The sequence below is a fragment of the Anas platyrhynchos genome, chromosome 1, assembly GCF_047663525.1.
Source record: "Anas platyrhynchos isolate ZD024472 breed Pekin duck chromosome 1, IASCAAS_PekinDuck_T2T, whole genome shotgun sequence".
NCBI classification, from domain to species: Eukaryota; Metazoa; Chordata; class Aves; order Anseriformes; family Anatidae; genus Anas; species Anas platyrhynchos.
In genome coordinates, this window is record NC_092587.1 from 20,722,104 (window position 1) to 20,740,065 (window position 17,962).

The following is a 17,962-nucleotide window of genomic DNA, read 5'->3' on the forward strand; positions in this document are numbered from 1 at the left end:
AAGTAGCGGACCTATGTTTTCTGTGGTGTCCTCTTTTTTCTGTTCACATATCTAAAAAATACTTTTTAATTGTCTCCCACAGGCATGGCCAGTTTCAACTCTAGTTGGGCTTTGGCCACATGAATTTTCTCCCTACAAACACAAACAGCATCCCTGTATTCCTTCCTCATCACCTGACCCTCCTTCCAGCAGCCATACACTTTTTCTGCCTAAGCTCCAGTAGAAGATCCCTGGTCAGCCAGGCTGGCCTGACTTCCGATATTTTGGAATTGCCTGATCTTGTGCTTTCAAGAGGCAGTGCTTAAAGACTGACCAGCACTGATGGATGCCAATGCCTTCAAAAGCAGTTTCCCAGGAAACCTTGCTGACTAGTTCCCTGAGCAACCTGAAGTCTGCTTTCCCCATATCCAGTACTGAAGTTTTGGTAGCAGTTTTCCTCCTGTTGCCATAAATTTTTGGAGGAGAGCCTACAGACAAATCTGGGAGGGGGGTGGGGGGTGGATGTGGACACTTTCTCCAGCTTGTTGTATTGCAGAAGGTTACAAAAGGTTACAGAAGACTGGAGTGCAGTCTCTGTCCTGCACGGACTAGCTGAGTTCTTTATTTTCTGGGTAGTTACATTTAAATATCACATTACTTTACAGTCTGATGAAACAGCTTCAACAAATGCAAAGCTAACTTGCAATGTGCCTTTTACATCCTTGTGATGACTAGTGTTCCGTTCACTTTCCTCTTCCAACATCTCTGTGCTTTTAGGTACCCAGCTATGACCAGGTATTAGACCAGAATCTGTTTTGCCTGTCTGTTCAAGGTATAGTGAGAAATGAACCAAAAGCTACCATATTATTTCAATGACTTTCCCCACCCGTCTCCAAAAACCCACAACTTATAATTGGAGTGAAATGCACATAAAGATTATGGTTCAAGCTCAGTCAAATAAGAGAACTAATGAACATTTACAATTTCCCCCTGCATCACAAATTTACTTTATGACACTAAAAATTAGTCACACTAATCACACTGTCACACTGTCACACTGGAGAAGCTCTGTCACACTGGAGAAGCTCTGAAATGCCCCATTTTTTTTAGCAGCTTACCAGGTGTGCTTCTGTGAACTTAGTATTCAGAGTTCTTCTGCAACACAAGTCCATAAGACCTTTCAAGAGAGCAAGGGCTGTTGTGCTCCTCATGTCGCAGGCCCTCAAGACCTAAGGCAGTCTGCTGCCAAGATGGGAGCTTGTAAGTGAAAATAAAGAAACTGTTCCTCTTCTCTTCAGTGTTTCCCAAAAAGCAATCATTGTCTCTACAACTCCCGATGAAGGAAAAGAAAGCATATTTACAACCTTTTACTTTAAGCTGGGAAAAAAAGTTGATTTTTTCTCTTTTTTGCAGAAATGCAAAAATTTCCTAGGAGGTGGAAATCCCAATTTCCAGTCAGTTGAATATAAACACATGCAATGATGTAATAACAACCTTGTCTATGTGAGCTTTTTATTAAAGTATACTACAAATGTGTGGCAGACTACCAGCTATTAAGACTGGCAAAGTTAACAAGACTTTCATCTGTCCTGAAGAGAAACAAATACTACACATGCCTAGAAGAAGTATCAGGTAACTCTGAAAGAAACACTAATCACAATATTTAGTTAAAAAGCATCATAATTAACTAGAAACTTTGCGGTGGGTGATTGCAGAGCCCACCTTTGGCAGATGGCCTGGGTAGCAACACTTGTTAACATATAGAGTGTACCCAGTACAAGTGAATTAAATGGTCAAAAGCTACCTAGGAGGGCATTTGCTGTAACACTGACTATGTTACAGAGGATGACACCCTTCAGGCAGGTTGAACTGTGACCAGAGAATTACAAACAGACTTTTGAAAAACAGAAAGAGTCAGCTTGGGAAGACGTATGAAAGAAGGGTGAACATCTGTAATTGGAGGGTAGATTCTTTTTACTGGAAACTGCACAAGTCACAGCTTGGATTAACACTGACACAAGTTGCTCCCAGCATCACAATTTATGCCTGGGCCAGAAACAGCTGCCTTTCCATCCGGCAGCATTCACTGATTACTGTCTAATTTCACATAAAGGGTAAATAACTAAATTGTTTTGATACTGATTTCATATAAACTAAATGAACTGAGCAGTTTTCCCTGCCACAACACCTATTAAAAGTTAAGAAATATTTCCTGCCTTGTTATTTAACTTTCCAAAATTTCTCTGTTTTCCTGTATTCCCAGATTTCAAGGGCTTCCCTTTATTCCATTACTTAACACATTCAATACTAGCAGCATTTACCTCTTCTTAAGGTTGGACTATAACTATTCAGGTGCTATACCTCAGACATGCATGCAATGCTATATGTAATAACATCCTTGTCTATGTGACAGAAATCAAGTGAAACAAAGTGTGATTTAGAAAAATGATTCTCTAAAGCAAGCAACAAAATGTTTTTGGGCTTAATACATCTACATGTTAATCCCAGACTCTCTTCCTGTCTAGAATATGCTTCACTGTATCATTTTTATGTTATTAGAGAAAAAAATGTGTTTTCCAGACCCACTCGAAATTGAAAAATCTTTTTTGGGCTGAACAAAGATGTACTAAAAATTAACTGTATGCAATATAATACACTGGCCATTTCTGTAGCATCAGTAGGACATTTAGTTTGCTGTATGCATCTCTACAAGAATCTGCTAAGATATTACCTTAACTTTCAGCAAATTCCTTTCCAAAACAAATAAGGGAATAAACAGTTTAGTTTAGAGATGATTTTAAGTTATTGTGACATTTTGTGCATAAGACATCTGCTACTAAGACATCTTATGAGTCAGGATGATCTGACCACTAAGGAAGAAGCAGAAGTGAATCAGGTCATGAGAGGGAACATATCAATTCTTATCCTCTCTATATAAGCTTCTGGGCATATAAACACAAAAGTTCTCTTATTGCACTCAAATATCCTCCAAAAATTCAATGGTTTGGTTTGGTTTTCAGAAAAAGTTGTCAATTCTAAGTTTTGGGTTGAATTCTCCTCCTGACTTACTATCTAGAAATTTTGTAGAAGTTACCTATCTTTTCACTGGGAAGAGTATGCTGGCAGGACCTTACAGTTTATATTTTTTCTCCATCTGTTTAAGAGAGAAAGAAGGCTGTAACTATACATTAACCTCCACCCCTTTCCCACTTCTGAACCAAGAGATTAAAAAGTTTTGATAAGCAACACTGTGAAGCTCAGCTAATGAGCAAGCCAGACAAACATACCCAGCGCATAGGTTTTCAGAGGAAGATGGATGATGCTACCAGGCACTACAAGTACCAAGTAGCGTGTTCTTTCTCAGCCTTGAACAGTATCCCCTCCTTTCTGACACAGCCAGGAGGACTGCATTTTTCATAACTCCACAGCAGTGTATATCTCATGTGATCACAATTAAACATGTTAGAGCCCTTATTCAGTGTAGAGCTGCGTCTACAGTGAATAGTCAAAACAGTCAGCTACTATTTTGGTATGATAGATTGTCTTAGAGCACTTCTAAATTAAGAACAGTCCCATTTTGGTAGAAGAAACTCAGGCATTTCTTTTTTCAAGTAAAATGCTTGGAATTTCACTGAACATATACTTTGAGACTACAGATTTTTTAAATTTTAATTTTTATTTTTTTGTGATTCCTTTTGCCACACATCTACTGTAAAGGAATGGAGAAAATTCTGAGTCTGTTACAAGACTTAAACTAATGGAAAATCCTCACTGAACAGGAAAAATAGGAAGTATATGTGCAGGAGCTGAATACACAGCAATGCTGCAGTGTTAACAATCACTGAGCTGCTTTTAGCAGCATAGACTTATTTGGCCAGTTATGTAGAAGTATTCAGTGAAGAGTCTGAAATTCTTTAGACATAACAATTCTGAGTGGAAACAAATATTAGCAGGCTTTAGCATGCATCTATTATGCTACAGAAGTAATATTTAACCTTTCACCTAGTACACTGGAATTCTGTTTAATCGTGTATTTTATACTGTATGTATGCCATCTAATGGTAAATGAGAACAATTTCTATTGTTTCAAATGGACCAGTATTCATCTATTTCTTGACAGTAAATTGTATTTTTTATTCAGCCTTCCCACAGACACACACTTCATTTACAATATCATTGCAAACTTCACAGAGGTAAAATAACATCAAATTCTTTTCAACGTATGGTTTTGTTACTTCTGTAAGATCTACTGTGAAAAAATGGTCAAAGTTGAATAGAAGTGATAGTGTGCTGTGCTGCAGTGGAACAAGCTGTGACCTGAGGGATTCTTCTTTAAAGAATCCTTCCAGTATTTCTCAGTGTCAGATTGCACCAGGTATACACTAGCACAGGTTGGGAACTTCAGCATTTCAAAACAAAATACTTCAGAGAAACTAGAAGTTCAGGCTCATAATATTCCCTTATTTTTCTAAATTACTGCCAGAGTAAAATTGCAGTTAAATATGATTTCAATTCTACTTCAAAATAAGCTGGAGAAGGGAAAACACTGTTCAAGTCCTTTGTTGTGTTTTCTACCATAAAGATAACTCTTTTTGTGCAGGTGTAGTTACCTTAAAACTGAAAAATGCTATTTATTATATCACTTTATTAAGACTTTATAAATGTTTGTAAATTATTTATACAAAGAATAAATCATTTCAGCACATTATAGCATGTTGTAAGATAATATAAAAATCTCATTTTTTCCTTTCTCTTTTCCCATTATAAATGTAGAATTATGCTTGTATGGAATTCATGTGAATCAAGCCTCAACGCTCTGAATATCTTTCATAATAGTGTTATGGATAAAAATATTAAATAAATAGCAAATAAACAATCAAACAAATAAAAGTATTGTTTTAATGGTCTCTAAAAGTAGACTTTGAATGGCCCGTGGACCTGTTCTTTAGTTAGCCACAGCAGGAGTGTTCCTCAAATAATGCAGTTTAGCCTAAATTCATTGTATCCTGTAGAAAACGGTCATTTTACACCTCCTTCCAAAACACCGTTTCTGATTTACACTGATGAAAGTCATATGTTTTCAGAGTCTTTGCAATTGTAAAGGCCTAGGGATCATGTTTATTATCCCAGCTGTCTGAAAAGTCTATATATTTAGCACTTTTAGAGTAGCAGGTAGTTCCAAAAAATACTTTTTTAACTGCTGTTATAGACAACTGTAATTTAGGAGATCTTTTAAAAATGCTTTATCTTTTTAATATTTTAAAATTTCCATCTTTAGCATATTATCTTTTAAGAGTAGCTTTCCTCTTCAATAGCTGTGTTTGTCATATCATGACATCTTCTTTAGACCAAGTGTCCTACAAGACAGAGAGGAGACATGATAACTGTCTTCAGCTGTATAAGCTGTTACTACAAACACAAAAAGAACAATAGTTTTCAATACATTTAGAAGGATAAAAAAGAAATAATGGATGTAAATTGAAAGGGAAAAAAAAAAAAAGAAAAAAAAAAAAGCATTATGAAATAATCTAAACATTAAAGACAATGGAGCACTGGAACAGCATGAGAAGTTGATGAAGCCTCCACCACAGAAGGACTCAAGGAACAAGTTAGACAAACACCTGCAAAGAAGTAATGCTAGTGCACTTCAAAAGTCTTTGAGATTTTTCTGTCATTAACATCTTCCCTTAATAAGTTTACTAATGTGATTTCTTTCCATATATTTGTGAATCAGACACTATTTAGTATCCTAGAAAGAAAAAAAAAAGGAAATAAATGGGTGATTGGATGAACAGATGAATGGATGCACACATGCACATGCACAAATATAGTTAGATTTCAGACAGTAGATTGCAAACTACAAGATCCCAGTTAACTCCTACCTCACAAGATTAAGACATTTGATTTATCTAAGCCTCAAACCCTAGTATCTAAAGTGAGATGATAATCATTTATTTTCCCCCCTTTAAGAAAATTGTTTATGTTGATATTTCACAATCCAAAATTATATTCTATCAGATAGGAATATTTATATTATTTTTCTAACAATGCTGTACTATTAGACATAACAACTAAATACCATGGTAGCTATCTTTCGTTATTACAATAAGATAATTTTCAGTTCATGAAATACGTAGTGAATAATGAGAAGTACAATGGTATAACCCATTAATAGGAAATGTGTGTAGAATATCTCAATAGCAAGTTCTGGTAAAAATAAACTTGTTACTCAAACATTGAAGATAATCTGTAGATCTAATTTTTTAGACAACTTAACTTGCGTATTTTCCACCATTTATGAAAGGTGTGAAAAAGACCTTTGACCCAAAGGGAAAAAAATCTGAAATTACCAAACATATTTTCTGTCATTTGAAAACAGAAATATCATTACTGTCAATAAAACTACAGCTGCAGTGGGTGTCTGCCAGAGATTTGATCTCAGCTGAAAAAAGCCAGTTCAGATTGTGAGTTTACTGTGTTAGCACTTCTGCCAGGGAGACCTGGGCTGTTGACATTACTTTTGAGTGCTCTCTGTCAGCTCTGATTCCTTTAACCAGTTGGATTCTGTAGAAACAAATTTCTGAAGGATATTTTTTTATTTATATTTTTTCTATGAATTCTATCTTTTAACCAGTATGAAATCTCCAACAGAGACTTTGTGCATGGGAAGAAGGAAGGGGTAAAGGAATCTTAGTTCATGGTTGTAACATATCACCTAAACTTTCTACAGATAAGCTATTTCTTAAAGAAAAGACAAATGGTTTGCAACCAGTTGCTTGTTTGTCTTAGTTAAAAATGTTCAACTAACTTACCTGGCCATGGACTTCAGGTCAAAATCCATTTCTGTGCATTTTACCAGAGTGTTAATTCACAGTGGTTTCATACTATGTTTGAGTCTCACTATACATTACATTTCAGAAAGATTCTTATATTCAATTACCTATGTCTGAGTTATAGCTAAATTCTTCTGTTTGGTTGGTTGGTTGGTTGGTGGTTTATTTGTTGTTGTTTTTTTTAACAGTAGCCAACCAAAATGGATCAGTAGGAATAGAAAACACATCTGCACACAGCAGGGACTGGGAGAACGATGAACCACCCACTGTTGGAGAGGATCAGGTTCAAGACCATCAAAGGAACCTGAATATGCACAAGTCCATGGGACCTGTTGAGATCTGTCCATGGGTCCAGATGGAACTTGTGGATGAAGTTGCTAACCCACTATCCGTTATATTTGAGAAGTCATGGCAGTCCACTGACTGGGAGAGAGGAAATGTAACCTCCATTTTTAAAAAGGGAAAAAAAGGAGGATCAAGGGAACTACAGGCCAGTTAGTCTCACCACTGTGCCAAGCAGATCGTCCTAGAAACTAAGCTAAGGCACATGGAAAATAAGGAGGTGATTGGTGACAGCCAGCATGGCTGCACTAAGGGCAGACTATGCCTGACAAATCTGGTGGCCTTCAATAATGGGGTTACAGCATCAGTAGATAAGAGAAGAGCAACTGCCATCATCTACCTGGACTTGTGCAAAGAATTTGACACTGTCCCAAATGACATTCTTGTCACCAAATTAGAGAGATATGGATTTGACAGATAAACTTCTCAGTGGATACAAAATTTGCTGAAAGATTGCATTCAAAGAGTTGTGGAAGAATGGCTCACAGATTCCGGAGCTGGGTAGACAGCTCCCACAGTGCCATACAATGCATTTATGGAATGATTTTATAGGGCTTCTTAAATGGGACAAGAAGTTCAGGATATATGACTTAATGGTAGAAGACAAGGGGGAAAAAACGGAAGTAAAAGATTCTAAAAAAAATAAAATCGAAGCAAATAAAGCCTGGTACCATGCAGTTAAAAAGAAAAGACAGGATTGCCACAAGCAGAAGAATAGTACTTGTTTACAGCTCTAGAAGAGAACAGGAAATTAATACAGTCCTGATGGTGTGCTTCTTGTTGTATGGAAGAAAAATGTGTAACATGTTTTGATATCCATAGCTATGATGGCTCTTTTACTCTCCGAATTAAGAACAAATGTAATTTCTAGAAAACATACGCCTTATATACAAAACTCATAATGTATGTCAAATTGAATTCAGAAAAAATAGTCTCTGGAGAGGAATCTGAGGGGTTTTTTTGTTTTTTACTTCAATTCTTTTGCAACTTCTTACAGTATTTTATGATTAGTAATGCATAAAATCAACATACTGTACATACATAGTATCAGTAAGTATTTTTTGATGTGATTTTTAATGAACACACTGAAATACAATCTTCTTTTCAGCTATGAGCTCAAAAGATAAAAGGTAGTGGGATAGGACAAATAGTAGAAAAACATGAATGATCAGACGAAGAATTAAAGTAAATATAGAGGTGTTAAAGACGTGAATTCCATGTGAGGAACTTTTAGTGGTACCTGTTGTTCCTGGACACAGCTGCCAACATTGCAATTTTGTTAGAGTGCACTTGGCTGCCTTTGTATCTTTGTCAAGACAGCACATTTCACAGCTGTAAATATGTAGACACCCCAGCATCACTGCATATTGTTGTCTTTCTTGCTTGTATATTCTGTGTCTCCCTTGCAATGTCATATAAATGTCCTTTTGTGGCAGGTATTCCATGGCTGAGTTTGCTCAGGGAAATCTTCCATGGCCTTGGGAGGAGAAAAGAGGAGATTAAAAAGCTAGATGTGTGTTTTCCATTGAGCCACATTTGTGTGACCACAGAGATGGTCTTGCTAGGCCTATTTAGAGAGGGGAATCTGACCTGCCTTGCTGGCCTCATTTGCACCATGTGGTCTCTATCCAATTAGAGATCTTCACTTTTCTCCTAAAGTGCTTCTCAAGATGACTTTCTCTCAAATTTTACTTGGCATTCCACTGCCTAATGTTTAATTCCACTAATGGCCAGCTTAAGCAAAGTTTATCTTTGTTCATTTCCTTTGGACATTGCCAGTTTTGGAGCAAAGCCCTTCTCAGAACAAGCATCTTGGGGTGATTTATTCACACGTGCATACAGAATTTACATTCATACTTCTTATCCAGGCTATAATACCAAAAGGAAGTCACACACTTTTCTACAATACTTGGTTGAATCAGCTCAGATAGACTGATCAGACTTGCTCTTTCCATGGTCCTTATTTAAAATACAGAAACTTAAACAAATGTTTTTTACATGCTTCTAAAACATGGATGAAGTCAAATATGTGCTTTCAGGAAGAAAACATTACCAGAAAAACTGTGCAGTGTACACTAGCTCAACCAAAATCATGACATATATTCATTTGCAGTCCCCTGGTAAAAGTGGATAAATCTAAACTTTTTTTGAGCCATTTTTGACAGTATAGCTTGAATTTCTATTAGGCCATTGAACAGATGCAAAGCTTTGGCTTGTGGCTGGGTGTCAACATGGGACACAGCATTTTGAACATTACAGTTATCTCCATTGCACAGCATCTGGCTAGTCCAATTGTCTATGTTATTAACTAAAGAATGGAAATAAAGTAATGAATTTAGACTCTTTCATCCTGATTCAAGCCAGTGAAATAATACTAATATACATCAGCTGAAGATTTGCTCCACAGTGTTAACTCATTTTTATTATTCTTCTATAAAGAGCAAAGAAAAGACTATTCTCAGAAACTAGATACATTTCAGCAATAACTATTCAGGTGGTATAAACATATGTGAGGACTGCAATCAGCAAAATAGATCTATTAAACTGTAAAATTAAATCAGTCATCTGTTAGAAGAATAATTGTTTAGGTATCAGAGGGTGTGAGGGGAAGAAAAACAAACAAACAAACAAAAAACTGCCACGTTGATGAATGAAATAAGGCAGAATTAGAAAAGACTTTGTCTTTGCAAGCTTGATGAATTTGTATTTGAAAGAGTTGAACAGTTGACTATCAATAAGGAAAACTTTCCCCTGGAATAAAGGTAAGCAAGTTCATTCTAATTCAGAAATGCCTCCAATGTACTTTGAACTGTCATTTCCATACAACAAACATTAGCACAAAGACCTAGAGCCAGATTACAAACATCAATTCTGAATACCAACTTATGCCTCTCAGTTTCTGACACCTCTGTGCACCTAAAAATGTATAAACTACACATTATCTTTGACATGAAATCATAAAGGGAGATTAAGCAGTACTTGGAAAGGCAACTGGGGTCAAGAGTCAAGCAACCTCAAAAGCGGGGAAAGTATAACGGGAGATACGTTCATGGAAAGACAGGAGGAAGTAAACAGATGAAAAGGAAAGAGAAACTAAAAGAGATTCTGCAGTCCAAAACATTAATACAGACTGGATGGAGAATGGATTAAATCCAGTTCTGAGGAGAAAAACTTGGGAGTGTTGCTTGACGAGAAGCTCAACCTGAGCTGGCACTGTGTGTTTGCACCCCAGAAAGCCAAACATATCCTGAGCTGCACCAAAAGAAGCATGGCCAGCAGGTAGAGGGAGGTGAGATTTAATACTTATTATTTTATTTAATATAATTAAATATATTTAAATTATATACTTACATTATTGTTATTATGCATTATGTCATATCACAGAATCACAGAATTTCTAGGTTGGAAGAGACCTCAAGATCATCGAGTCCAACCTCTAACCTAACACGAACAGTCCCCACTAAACCATATCCCTAAGCTCTACATCTAAACGTCTTTTAAAGACTTCCAGGGATGGTGACTCTACCACCTCCCTGGGCAGCCTGTTCCAATGCCTCACAACCCTTTCAGTAAAGAAGCTCTTCCTAACATCCAACCTAAAACTCCCCTGGCACAACTTTAGCCCATTCCCCCTCGTCCTGTCACCAGGCACGTGGGAGAACAGGCCAACCCCCACCTCTCTACAGCCTCCTTTAAGGTATCTGTAGAGAGTGATAAGGTCGCCCCTGAGCCTCCTCTTCTCCAGGCTGAACAAGCCCAGCTCCTTCAGCCGCTCCTCGTAGGACTTGTTCTCCAGGCCCCTCACCAGCTTCGTCGCCCTTCTTTGGACCCGCTCAAGCACCCCGATGTCCTTCTTGTAGCGAGAGGCCCAAAACTGAACACAGTACTCGAGGTGCGGCCTCACCAGAGCCGAGTACAGGGGGACGATCACCTCCCTAGCCCTGCTGGTCACACTGTTTCTGATACAAGCCACAGGTCACACTGTTTCTGATACATTTCTGATACATATCATATTATATTATAGCTATTGTACATTTATCCATTATATTTCAAGATATTTATTTAATATAGTTATCATTTAATATTATTTTACTTAATATTTAATTTTTAATAGATTAAATCCCCTCTCTACTCTGTTCTTGTGAAACCCCACCTGAGTATTATGTTTAGCTCTGGGGCCCCCAGCAGAAGACATAGATGCATTAGAACAAGTCTAATCAAGAGGCTGGAGCACCTCTCCTATGAAAACACGCTAAGAGAGTTGGGGTTGTTCATCCTGAAAAAGAGAAGGCTCTCGAGAGACCATGTAGCAGCCTTCCAGTACCTAAAGGGGGCCTGCAGGAAAACGGAGGAGGGACTTTTTGACAGCGAGTGTAGTGATACGACAAGGATTAATGACTTTAAGCTAAAAGTGTCTGGGTTTAATTTAAATATTCAGAAGAAATTATTTACTCAGAGGGTAGTGAGGCACTAGAACAGGTTGCCCAGAGAAGCTGTGGATGTCTCATCCATAGTAATGTTCAGAGCCAGGTTGGATGGGGCTTTGAGCAACCTGATCTAGGGGGCATCATCCCTGCCCATGGCATGGGGGGTGAAATTAGATGATTTTTAAGGTTCCTTCCAACCCAAGCCATTCTATGATTCCATGATTCCAAGATTTTAATATTTAGACTGGATAGGGTTGTGATGGCAAGCAGAGAAGGTAGACCAGACAATAAACATAATTTCATGTATGAATTTTAGGAGAAATGTAGGAGAAAAGGAAGTTAAGACAAAGAGAAAAAAAAAAATAGAAGAGGAGATGAAATGTCTCTGTTATGGATCAGGACAGAATATCGAAGATAGAAACATTTCTGTGGGAGTGGATGGCTGCAGCTTCAGAGGAAAGCAGCCAGGACATCCTCACTGAGAGCTGTGAGCTCTGGGAGACACATGGATGTGTGAGAACTTTACAGAGCATGGGGAGGTTATACAAGAGACACAGACACAGCAGCAAAATATTGCCTCAGATACAGTTAGGTATCACAAATAATGAGGAATAAGGATGTGTTATGTGAGGAATCTGAGTACCTACTGTGGATTTAAATAAAAAGACAGGGCCATATTGAGGGTTGTACTAGGTTTATGCAGCAAGCTGTTGGCAGCAGGTTGCTGGCTGGAGGGGTGGCTTTTGTGAGAAGAGCCCAGAAGCTGCCCCATGTTAGGTAAGGGCCAGCTCCAGCTGGCTCCAAAAGGGACCCAACACTGGCCAGAGCTGAGCCAATGGGTAGAGGTGGTAGCACCTCGGTGAAAGCATATATAGGAAAGGAAAAAACTACTATGCAACAGCATCTGGGAGAGAGAAGAGAGAAAATGTGAGAGAACCAGCCCTGCAGACCCCAAGGTCAGTGCAGAAGGGCACGAGGTGCCCCAGGCAGGCAGCAGCAGTTCCCCTGTGGCCTGTGGAGAGGTCCCTGGTGGAGCAAGCTGTCCCCCTGCAGCCCATGGGTCCCACATGGAGCAGATCACGCTGCAGCCCGTGGAGGAGCCCCCGGTGGAGCAGGTGGATGTGGCCTGGAGGAGGCTGCAGCCCATGGAAAGCCCCCACAGGTGCAGGCCCCGGGCCGGAGCTGCAGCCCGTGGAGAGGAGCCCACGCAGGAGCAGGGGGTCTGGAGGGAGCTGCTGCCTGTGGGGGACCTGTGTTGGAGCAGTTTGCTCCTGATGGATAGACCCTGTGGTACCATGGTGTCCATGTGGGAGCAGTTCCTGAAGAGCTGCTGCCTGTGGGCAGCCCCCGCAGGCTCAGTTTGGGAAGGACAGCATCCCGTGGGAGGGACCCCACATGGAGCAGGGACAGACAGTGACCATGAAGGAGCGGCAGAGATGCAGCATCAGGGACTGACACAGCCCCCATTCCTTGTTCCCCTGCACCACTCAGGGTAAAGACATAGAAGAGTGTGGATGGGGGGGAAGGTGTTTTTAGTTCATTTTTATTTCTCACTGCTCTAATCTGCTATTAATAAGCAATATGTGACTTTGATCTCCCTTACACTGTGTCTGTTTTGCCCATGAGACTAATTAGTGAATGACCCCCCTGTCCTTATCTCAACCCATGAGCATTTTTTTCATATTTTCTCCCCCTGTTCTGTTGAGGAGAGGGAGTGAGAGAACAGTGTGGTGAAGCTGAGCTAGACACTGAAGTGAAACTACCACAGTGGTTAAGTATTGCAATGATAAAGCATTTTTAAATAACTCTGTGGATGTAGCCATCATATCCAGTCACAGAATCACAGAATGTTAGGGATTGGAAGGGACCTTGAAAGATCATCTAGTCCAATTTGCCTGCCAAAGCAGGAGCACCTAGATCAGGTCACACAGGAATGTGTCCAGGTGGGTTTTTGTTTGTCTCCAGAGAAGGAGACTCTACAATACCTCTGGACAGCTTCTCCAAGCTAAAAAGACCCAGCTCCCTCAGCCTTTCCTCATACGAGAGATGTTCCACTCCTTTAATCATCTTTGTGGCTCTGCATTGGACTCTCTCAAGCAGTTCCCTGTCCTTCTTGAACTGAGAGGCTCAGAAATGGACACAATATTCCAGATGTGGTCTCACCAGGGCAGAGTAGAGGGGGATTGCAGGTTTCTGTGGGGTTCAGATTGGTGCCATCATCATCAGGAAGAACACTCAGCTGACATCATTATAAACGGTGACAAACCATTTGCTGGATACAAACCTAGCAGTAACAATTAGTGTCTAGTGAAACAGAATGAACTAATACACATAGGGATTTTACTGCTCCCATCTCTGTGAATAAAACTAGCCTGTTTTTGAAATATTACTATTTTTTAAAATTGGAGTATTCTTTCAGAATTGAAGTATTGTGACAGATACTACGTTCTCACAGACATAGTGAGAACTGTTTGGTTTCTTTCCCTCTGTTTGCCAGATTGCTTCTATATTGCAGCATCTCTGTGATGCTGCAGAGAAAATGAGCTGGACAGCTTCTACCATTGCCTGGAAGTGCTCTGCAGGAGAGACCGGATGCCAGCTTCTATGATTCATATCACCTCTTACACAGCAGCACAACTGAGGGCACTGGGGTACCTGACTTCTTTTAGTAGTGACAGGACCACTGAACACAGAGAGTGAAAAGGGAAAAAGCACAGCAGCTGCTGTGGGAGGGAAACATGACCCCTCCAAACTTCTGTGACATAAGTGTGACCGACAGGCAGATCCATGCAAAGGAAAGAAACTGGCATAGCGGAAGTCATGACACCACTGTGCAGGGACACATTCTTCCCTTCACTTGCCACATGGGAAAAGCAGAAAAAAGGTTTCATCAGCTGTTTTAGCTGAATGTATTCAAGTGTGATTTTGTCTGTGGGGTGTGTGTGTGCATGAAAGACAACAGGAAGAAGCACTTAGTTTGATTGCACTCTTGCCATTTGCTGATAATGTGGTTGAAAGCAATTGTGTCTGATAATTTATGTTTTTAAAAGACTGCTTTGCAGTAACAGCTTTAAAAACACTGAACAAGATTAAAATAAAAAGGTGGGGATTGGAAAATTAAATCTGTAAATGGAATTTAGAATTGGTAACATGCAGTGGGTTGAAACTACATATAAATAGCTTCATATGCTAAAACTACATATGAAAAACAAGTTTTTTTATTTAAAAAAAAAAAAAAAGTAAACACTGTAACTTACGAGTTCCAAAAAGTCATGTCTTTTCACAAAAACAGGTGATATAGCCTGTGTGTTTGCTCTGCAAGGTGTCTGAAGATAATGAAGTTATATTCTTCTTGAAAGTACTATACCAAAGTCATGGTTCAGATGCTTCACAGCAATGGGATAGATAATAGCTTTCTTAGGGACAGGGTCAAGTTAATATATCAGCTCTCACTGCACAAGACTATAGCTTCTTGAAAAGGGATAAAAACAGAGAACAGAAATTCCTGTGAGTGGGAATCAACAACAGGATTTGCATTTCTCACCACCCACAACTTTAGGAATACCTAATTCTCATAGAAACTCTACCTCCACATCTTTTATCAGAACTGATTTTCCAATAAATACCTGCTAAGGCAATTCTATTATCCTACCTACTGTCTTCACAAGTATGAATGGCAAGAAGCAGAATTATTTTTATTTGCAAATTTCTCATGAAAATCTTACCTCAGAGATGGAGTTCCTAGATTAAAACATTCTGCACAAACACTCATCCTGGGGCTACAGCTCTCTAGTTAGGATTTTTAATTTAAGTCTGCAACTCAATGTCCATATATTTTTCCATGAAAAAAAAAAAAAAGAGAGAGAGAGAGAAAAGGCAAAGTATCTAACTGATTACATTAGATCCATTTTTAAAGTTAAAATAGTCTTTCATTCAACAACTTCTCTGTGTTCAAAAACACCTACAATAGTTAAGGTCTGATTATAGTGTTAAAAATAAGTAACTGTATGAAAATTAGTATAGCTTGAATCCTTTCCAAAGGTTAAAAACTTAAATGTTTGAATTAGTAAGATACCATGCTCAAAAGCTTAAAGGCATTAGCTGTATTCTGTTTCTGGAAAATAAAAATTAAATAAATAAATAAATAAATAAATAAATAAATAAATAAATAAAAGGAGTTTAATTATAAAGAAAATAATATAGGGAATTAAAAATAAAAATTAAAATTAAAAATTAAAAAAAAGCAAGTCACCTCCTCCTATTAAGTCATGCAGTACTTGTGGATATTGTAATGCACAGCTTCTGCTGCTAAAGACAAAAAAAGAAAAAAAAAAAACCTTCAAATTTAAAAGGCCCATGACACTCACAAAATGTCATATAACTACATTTTTTGGCTTTTTACCATATTGAATCATTTAAACTGTCTGCTTTTAATTTTGAAATGAAAGCACTGAAAAACTCAAAGGCCACAATGACCGGACTTTGCCATGATCAACAGCTCAGGAACACTTTATTCAGATTAAAAATAGCTTCAAAGTAGAGTTCTCTTAAACATCCATAATTCTGAAACATTTTTAAAAGATTTTTCCTGAGCTATGGTTTCCTTGTGAAAAACCTGAGAAGTGGTTTTATGTCACACAACTGCTTCTGCTTCATATGTGACAAGCAGGACCTCTTCCTATGCAAAATGGGGTGCGATTCACAAAGCCCATTGCTAATGCAAATTTTATCGTGTGTATTTGCCTTGAGGTGGATCAATGACAAGATCAATATAAACATTTCTCTCAGTCTTTCAGATGTTTCCTTGCCTTCCTGTGTGGTATTCCTGAAGCCTGGCCACAGTTTCAGGGAAAATATCAGCAGTTTAGGCCAAATAAGCTAATCAAGGCTAAAATTAATAATTTACTTACCTAAGCAATTTTATGAACTGCCAGATTTGTCTTCAGTGACACCAGAGGTGAATTCAATGAAAGAGGATTTTATTTTGTGGAAGACTGATGAACTTCAAATACTTTCAATGCTCTCAGCTACAGGCATGAGGGCACATATCTACCTACAGTACAGCGTCACACAGTTGTTTGCCAGCTGAGGACTGGCCAGCCCCTTTCTGACTACATCAATTCATCATGTAAAGAGAAATGAACTGTTCTGGAAACAGTTGTTTCCAAAATTAATTGATCTGGAAAGAAAATAATATTCTTATGGTAGAACAAAAATACAAGATAGAAGAAAAGATCGTTAATTTGGACTTGGCTTTGGAAAACAGGCAGGGCTTTTTTGTGACACACAATCTAAAAATACCACTTGTTACAGTTTAACCCAGCTGGCAGCTAAGCACCACACAGCCATTAGCTCACCTTCCCCACTCCCTCTCAGGCATAGGGAGAGAGAATTAGAAAGAAATGAAAACCCATGGGTTGAGATAAAGACAGTTTATTAGTACAGGAAAGAAAGGAAAATAATAATAATAATAACAACAACAACAACAATATTAATAATGTGTACAAACAAGTGATGCACAATACAATTGCCCACCACCCACTGACCAATGCCCAGCTTATCCCTGAGCAGACAGCCCCCCCATCCCAGCTAGCCACCCCTGTCTATTGTGTAGCATGATGTCAGATGGTATGGAATAACCCTTTGGCCAGTTTGAGTCACCTGTCCTGGGTCTGTCCCCTCTCAGCTCCTGCTGCACCCCCAGCCTGCACACTGGCAGGACAGAGGAAGAAGCTGAAAAGTCCTTGGCTTAGTGTAAGCACTGCTCTGCAACAATTAAAACATCAATGTGTTATCAACACTTCTCATCCTAAATCCCAGCACCATACCAGCTACTAAAAGGAAAATTAAGTCTATCCTAGCTGAAACCAGGACACCACTCCAGATGAACTTTCAATATTTAAAAATATTATTACATCATCACAGAATCACAGAATCTCGGAATGGTGGAGGTAGGAAGGGACCTCTGGAAATCATCCAGTCCAACTCCCCTGCCAAGCAGGGTCACCTGGCCCGTGTTGCACAGGATCACATCCAGGTGGATTTTGAATATCTCCAGAGATGGAGACTCCACAACCTCTCTGGGCAACTTGTTCCAGTGTTCAGTCACCCTTACAGTAAAGAAATATTTTCTCATATGCTGTCAGAACTTCCTGTGTTTCAGTTTGTGCCTGCTGCCTCTTGTCCTGTCACTAGGCACCATCCTCTTTGACACCCTCTTTTTTATATATTTGTACACATTGATCAGATCCTTTCTCAGCCTCCTCTTCTCCAAGCTAAACAGGCCCAGCTCTCACAAACTCTCCTAATATGACAGATGATTCAGTCCCCCAGTCATCTTCACAGCCCTCTGCTGCACTCGCTCCAGGAGCCCCAGGTCCC

General features: G+C 39.0%; 2 long non-coding RNA genes across 2 annotated transcripts in view; both read right to left on the reverse strand.

Moving 5' to 3' along the window:
* LOC140001419 (uncharacterized) overlaps positions 1-17,962 on the reverse strand; it is a 96,671-nt gene that overhangs the window by 26,423 nt on the left and 52,286 nt on the right. The gene's annotated exons all lie outside the window — the stretch shown is intronic.
* On the reverse strand, positions 3,809-16,829 carry LOC106017520 (uncharacterized). The gene is made up of 3 exons (XR_001191015.5): positions 16,492-16,829; positions 8,395-8,631; positions 3,809-5,336 (listed from the first exon to the last, which is right to left on the reverse strand). It is a non-coding gene; the product is annotated as an uncharacterized lncRNA (long non-coding RNA).